Source organism: Trichechus manatus, unplaced genomic scaffold (genome assembly GCF_000243295.1).
Source record: "Trichechus manatus latirostris isolate Lorelei unplaced genomic scaffold, TriManLat1.0 scaffold00250, whole genome shotgun sequence".
Lineage (NCBI taxonomy): Eukaryota > Metazoa > Chordata > Mammalia > Sirenia > Trichechidae > Trichechus > Trichechus manatus.
Window position 1 is genome coordinate 508,396 of NW_004444186.1, and position 7,011 is coordinate 515,406.

Sequence of the window (7,011 nt, forward strand, 5' to 3'; positions counted from 1 at the left end):
CTACCTTATTTTCTACTGTCTCCTCTACATCTAATCAATGGTAGGAGTTCAACGTTGCTGTTGATGTTAGGTGCCGTCGAGTCGGTTCTGAATCATAGCGACCCTATGGACAGCGGAACGAAACACTGCCTGGTCCTGCACCATCCTCACAATTGTTATGCTTGAGCCCACTGTTGCAGCCACTGTGTCAATTCATCTCGTTGAGGGTCTTCCTCTTTTTCGCTGACCCTGTACTTTACCAAGCATGATGTCCTTCTCCAGGGACTGATCCCTCCTGATAACATGTCCAAAGTATGTGAGATGTAGTCTCGCCATCCTTGCTTCTAAGGAGCACTCTGGTTGTACTTCTTTCAAGATAGACCTGTTCATTCTTTTGGCAGCCCATGGATATTCAATATTCTTCTCCAACACCACAATTCAAAGGTGTCAATTCTTCTTTGGTCTTCCTTATTCATCGTCCAGCTTTCTCATGCATATAAGGCGACTGAAAATACCATGGCTTGGGTCAGGCGCACCTTAGTCCTCAAGGTGACATCTTTGATTTTCAACACTTTAAAGAGGTCTTTTGCCGCAGATTTGCCGAATGCAATGCATCTGTTGATTTCTTCAATAGATATTGTTATTCTAAGAAATGAATCTTAACTTATTTCCCTATTTCGGCTGCTCAAACCCTCCTCCAGCTGAGTCGGTCATCTGCTCCTTAAGGACTACCACAGAGGACCCGGCCAGGGAGGCACGCGGGCCTCGGAACATCATGCCTGGTGTTTGCGCGCCACCTCGTGGCGACTGGCTGCAATGTCCCACAGCGGACGCTAAGCAACAGGCAATGGCCCAGGGCGCACAGTGAGGCGTTACATCCTGTGTTCCTTCTTGCAATTTCAAATGGACGGGGGATTCAGCCCTTCTTATGTTCCTCTATAACTGAGATTTTAGGAAGGAAAGTGTAGCATGGTTCCTAAACCCAGATCCTTTGGTGGGGATTTAAAAAAAAAAAAAAATTTGCCGACTCATAGCTACCCCATAGGACAGAGTAGAACTGCCCCGATAGGGTTTCCAAGGAGCAGCTGGTGGATTCGAACTGTGGACCCTTTGGCTAGCAGACGAACTCTTAACCACTAGGTGTTGTTTATACTGCATTTCCTTTATTCTAAGAAACTTTGGGTTATAAGAACCGAAAAACCAAACCAAATCCATTGCCTTCGAGTGGATTCCGACCCATAGCGACCCTATAGGACAGAGTAGAACTGCCCAATGAGGTTTCCAAGGAGCGGCTGCAGGATTCGAACTGCCGACCTTTGGGTTAGCCACCATAGCTCTTAACCACTGCTCCACACACACCATCAATTAAAAATCTACATGGGGGCGGGGCGAGGAACACCACACTAAACGTACACTTTAATTTTAAGACACATCTGGATTTCAGAAATGTTCAGATGTGAACACATAGGTCTTACAACGTGACTTTCATCTGCAAAGTCTCCTGGACAGGAAATGGTGGCGTCGGCTAACAGTCTGCATATTGTTCTTATCAGCTTGTTGGGCGTTCTATGCATGATTGCAAGCCAGCTCTGGAGGACAAGTGTTATAAACATCACTACCATAGGAGTTCCTGCATGCAAAGAAAGATCAAGACTTCAGAAACTGTAGAAGTAATTTAACCTTCCATTAGCCTTGGGCAGAGCTAACGGGTGGATGTTCATCCCTAATAACCTTGGTTATAGACTAAGGATTGGCTACCACCCCTGCAGCTTGCTAAGTGGTACCCTTGGAGCTAGAAAGGAATACCCCTCCCCCACAGCACCCCCACCACAGGTACGGGCTGGGGAATGAGCATAAGAAGGGAGAATTTTTTATTACAAGAACAAAATTCCTCTTGGGAGTGGCACTGCCATGAAAAATGTCCTGACATGAGTTTAGGGTGGAGTGTGAGACCCATGAGTCATGCGGGAGCAGTGAAGATGCCTGAGAAATGGCTAGTCCTGAGCAGAGAGGAACCTGGGTTGTTCAGAGAAGAAAGAGAAAAAGGGGGAGAGAGAGAAGAACAGGGAAGAGAAAGAAGTCCACAGGGGGGTGACGGGCTGAGGGAGGCACGATGTAACCCTGCCCAGAACCCCCAAATCTTAAAAAAAAAAACACAGATGCTTGTGTGGGTGGAAATCTAAGCAGTTGAGTTGTCTGTGTCAAGGAGGCAGAAAGCGAACGCAGCAAGAAGGCAGCCTTGAGAATGTGGGCCCTGGGACCCAATGAGATCACCAGGAAGGGCTTGGGGCTTCTACTGGGCAAGAATTTAGGGTCGGGTTGGTTCAAGTTAATTTTATTTAGTCCTGAGGGTCAGGGAGGCCCTGGCTGACACGTGGGGTGTATATGACACAGGGTTTTGCAGACTTCTGTCCTCCTTGCCTCTGAGCCTTTAAGCCAACACCTGTCCATAAGCCGAGCACCCAACAGCACCAAGACAGTACAGGATAGCACCACTGACATTAATTGGAAGATATTGGCTAGGACGCTCCTCCCTGCTTCCATCCTGTGCCCCTTCCTCCTGTCTGCTGAACTTCAGCTCTATCTCCTAGTTTCAACCTGCCCCTGCTCCCTTAAACATGGTGTGGTGATCTCCCCAGCTCTGACGCCCAGCAGTCCCTACACCAACTCTAATTCAACCCTCTGATTCATTCACTTAAACATCTAGTGTAACTTAAACCACCTTACCTCAAGAGAAACCTAATTCCCAAGACCCCCAGGAAGCAGAGAAGGGAGCTGTAAGCCTACAAATTGCTATTCCTATAAGTCACACCAGTGATTCCCACAGCATGTTCTGGGGAACCCCTAACTCATGATACCCTGGCTGGTGAAGGAGCTTAGTAAAATGCAGATTTGTGGGCCCCAGCCCAGACCTCCTGAATTTGATTTTCTGAGTAGCGGGCCCAAGAACCTGAATGGTTAACAAGCTCCCGAGGTAAGTCCTATGCACGGGAAAGTTTAAGAAACACTACCCTGAATAAATGTGATATACTTTAGGATTTACACTTTCACAGTTATGTACTGGATGCTGTGGGCCAATTATAATTACAAACTCTAATCAAATAGATTCCGATTATACCATGCAGCCATTAAAAACAATAAGGTAGAAGAATAACGACACGTACAAGTATTTACAATGTACAGTTAAGTCAAAATAATCAGGTCTTATCCCACTTTTGAATAAAATATGAATGCTTATATATGCATAGACAAGTCAGGAAGAACATACACTGAAATATTAACCTGGATAACAGAATCATCGGTACCTTCTTTTTATGTTATGTTATTTATTTCTTGTGCTTGAGGTGATGAAAGTTTACAGAGCAAATTAGTTTCTCATTCAACAATTAATACACACATTGTTTTCTGACATTGGTTGCCAACCCCGTGATGAGTCAACACTCTTCCCTTCTCCACCCTGGGTGTCTTGTTTCCATTCTTCCAGTTTTTTGGTCCCTTCCTGCCTTCTTGTTGCTTTTGAGCTGGTGTGCCCATGTAGTCTTGTATACATGACTGAACTACGAAGCACGTTCCTCATGAGCGTTACCGTTTGCCCTATAGACCTGTCTAATCTTTGGCTGAAGGGTGAACCTCGAGAGTGACCTCCGTACTGAGTTACAAGGGTATTCAGGGCCATACTCTTGGGGTTTCTCCAGTCTCTGTCAGACCAGAAAGTCTGGTCTTTTGTGTGTGTGTGTGAATTTGAGCTTTGTTCTACATTTTTCTCCAGCTCTGTCCAGGACCCTGTGTTGTGATCCCTGTCAGAACAGTCAGTGGTAGTAGCCGGGCACCATCTAGCTACGCTGGACTCAATCTGGTGGAGGCTGTGGTAGTGACGGTCCATTAGTCCTTTGGACTAATCTTTCCCTTGTGTCTTTGGTTTTCTTCATTCTCCTTTGCTCCAGATGGGGTGGGAGCAGTAGATGTATCTTAGATGGCCGCTCACAGGCTTTTAAGACCCCAGACGCTACTCACCACAGCTGGATGTTGAACTTTTTTTTTTATAAAGTATGTTATGCCAATTGAGCTAGACGTCCCCCAAGACCATGGTCTCCAGCCCTCAACCCAGTAACTCGGTCCCTCAAGAAGTTGGGATGTGTCTGTGAAGCTTCTATGACTTTGCCTTGGTCAAGTTGTGCTGACTTCCCCAGTACTGTGTACTGTCTTACCCTTCACCAAAGTTACCACTTTACTATCTAGCTAGTGTCTTTCCCTCTATTTTTATTTTTTAATGTTATCTCTTTCTTTATTTTAATTAATTTATTTATTTGCCTATCTGTATTTTCAACATTTTCAGACACATACGCGAGTACATGTGCAGCCCGTGACCTCCACAAGGGTGGGGACTTTGTTTTGCTCCTTGCTGACTCCCCGCCCCCTAAGAGAGGGTCTGCACAGAGAGGCTGTCCATAACTATATGCTGAATAAAAAAGTAATAAGGTAGAATTAACTTTTTAAAATATACTCCAAATGTGACCTAACTTAACCTACCTTGGACACAGATATTATTCCTAATAATGGTTATTTTCGTGTAAATAAACAGCATTGGCTGAGAGTGTTTGCCGCCCGCTGGGTAAGTTCATAAAGCTAGCCTTCACCAGTAATGTTGCTTACACGTTTATATTTGAGTTCTGAAATTAACACACATTCAATATATGCAATAACATGAAAAAGTATTTAACATTTATCATTTCATCCAGCATCCGTGAAACTCCGTACTATGGGAAACTGTGAGAGCAGATACGCTGAAGGACATCAAGGATTATATCAGCAAGTGAGAAGTCCCAGTCATTCACAAGGGAAAAGAACCCACAGCAGGCCAGGTGGAATATGCATGACTTCAGATGCTGATACAGCAATGGGCAAAGTGGACCTGATATCATAACTCAAAGGGGGAAGTGTCCTATCTTATGCCTAGCACTCAGCATAGTCAAAAGCCCAGAGCAGGGGCTCAATAAATGTGTGCTGAATTTCCAAGTCTTGGTGAAACAAGGCTTGTGGTTGGAATACATGATGGAAGTACGTACCTGTGCAATGATGGGTTAACTCAACAAGCCTCCATGATGTAAACCCTGCGCCTCCCAAAGAAAGGAGAAAGAACTGGCTCGTCCTGCGGGTTTCCTGTTCTTCCCACTACCGCCCGCCCCCACCAGCCTCACTTCTTCACCCCAGTGGGGTAGTTCCCCGCAAAGGAACACTGTCTATTCACAGCTGAGACGCCCTTCAGGAGGAGTCCAAACTACTTGGATTTTACAGTTTTTCCAACCCTCACAGAGCCCTCAGAGACCCCTGCACCTGGCTTAGTTCTCAGAGACCCTTCTCCAAGCTTCTTAAGTTTTAATAATTCCAACCTCTTCCCTTTGCCCTCTGCCCCTGGAGGTGGCTGCTGCTTCCTGAAATTGCTACCTCCATGTACCCTAGCGTTCTTCTTTTACTCTTTCAGTTACCTAGTTAACAATTCTTTTTAACTAGTTAACAAATCTCTCTGGTTGATATTAAAAAAAAACAAAAAAAACAAAACGTTGCTGTCCAACTTATAGCAACACTATAGGACAGAGTAGAACTGCCCAGAGGGTTTCCAAGGAGTGGCGGGTGGATTTGAACTGCCGACCTTTTAGTTAGCAGCCAAGCTAAGTTAGTGGTTAACTAATTGCCGGTATGTTTTTTGTCTTCTGCTTGATACATCTAGGGTTAGGAAAGAAAGGCTCGATCTACAATGCAGAGACTTGGTGTGTTTATAGGCTGCAATAAAGGAGCCCCTAGAGAGAGAGGGGTCCCTGGGTGATGCAAACGGTTTGCGCTCAACCCAAAAGGTTGGCAGTTTGAGCCCACCCAGTAGCACTGCAGAAGAAAGGTCTGGTGATCTGCTTCCATAAAGATTACAGCCAAGAAAGCTGTATGTAGCTCCATTCTACACTGTAACAAACACATGGGGTCTCCATGAGTCAGAACTGACTCGACAGCCAACTGGTTGTTGTTGTAGAGCGAGAGGGGTCCCTGGGTGGCGCAAACACTCTGCACTCGACTACAAACCAAAGGGTTGGGGGTTCGACCCCACCCAGCAGTGCTGCAGAAGAAAGGGCTGGCAATCTGCTTCCTTAAAGATTACAGCCAAGAAAACCCTAAGGGGCTCAGTTCTATTCTGTAACACATGGGGTCACCATGAGTTTGAATTGACTCAACAGCAACGGGTAGAGAGATTGAAGGAACAAGAGAGAGAGAAGAAAACTGGCCAAAAGCTTAGAGAACATGAAAAGGCACAAGATCAAGGGCAGGAAGGGTGCTGGCCCAGAACAGAAGGGGCACCCCCACCCCGGAGGAGGAAGGAAAAAAGGTAAGGATGATGTGGAGAAAGAAATGTTTGTGGGTGGGGGAAAGTGAGGGAAATCATGCCTGAGGGGGCTTGCGTTTCTCCATAAATTAGGAAGAGAGGTCCTCAGCTGAGGCTGGGAGGGTGAGAAGCCGACATCAACATCTCGAGTAGTCCCTAGCGGATGAGAGAATTCGCTAACCAAAGTCAACCAGAGACTGGTGAGTGGTACTGAACGCTGAAGGCAGAAAACACACAAGTCCCACAGCTCTGCCATCTCCACTGGGCCCAGCCACAGGTGAGCAGGTGTGGTGAGGGCAGGGCTCGGAGGTTGTTGGACAAAGAGAGGATAAGGACCGAAGGGTAATGAGAATGTCACTGGCTGAGCTGTTCACGTGATCATGGAGTCCAGCCTGGGTAGGTCAAGAAAAGAGGCCCGAAGGGATTTGACTAAGAGAAATGCAGGGATCGAGGGACTTCATGAAGTCAAAAAGCAGAAAAGGAGGATCAAGGTCCATGTCAACTCTTACAGAGGCATGATAGGAAGGAAGGAGCCTCATGTCCAGCTCTGAACCAGCGAGCCTGCCACACCAGTAACAGAAACATCTTTAACTCTTGTACACAGCTGATCCTTTTCCCAGCAAAGCCAAATGCCACTGGGTGTGGAGAGACAAAAAAGGAAA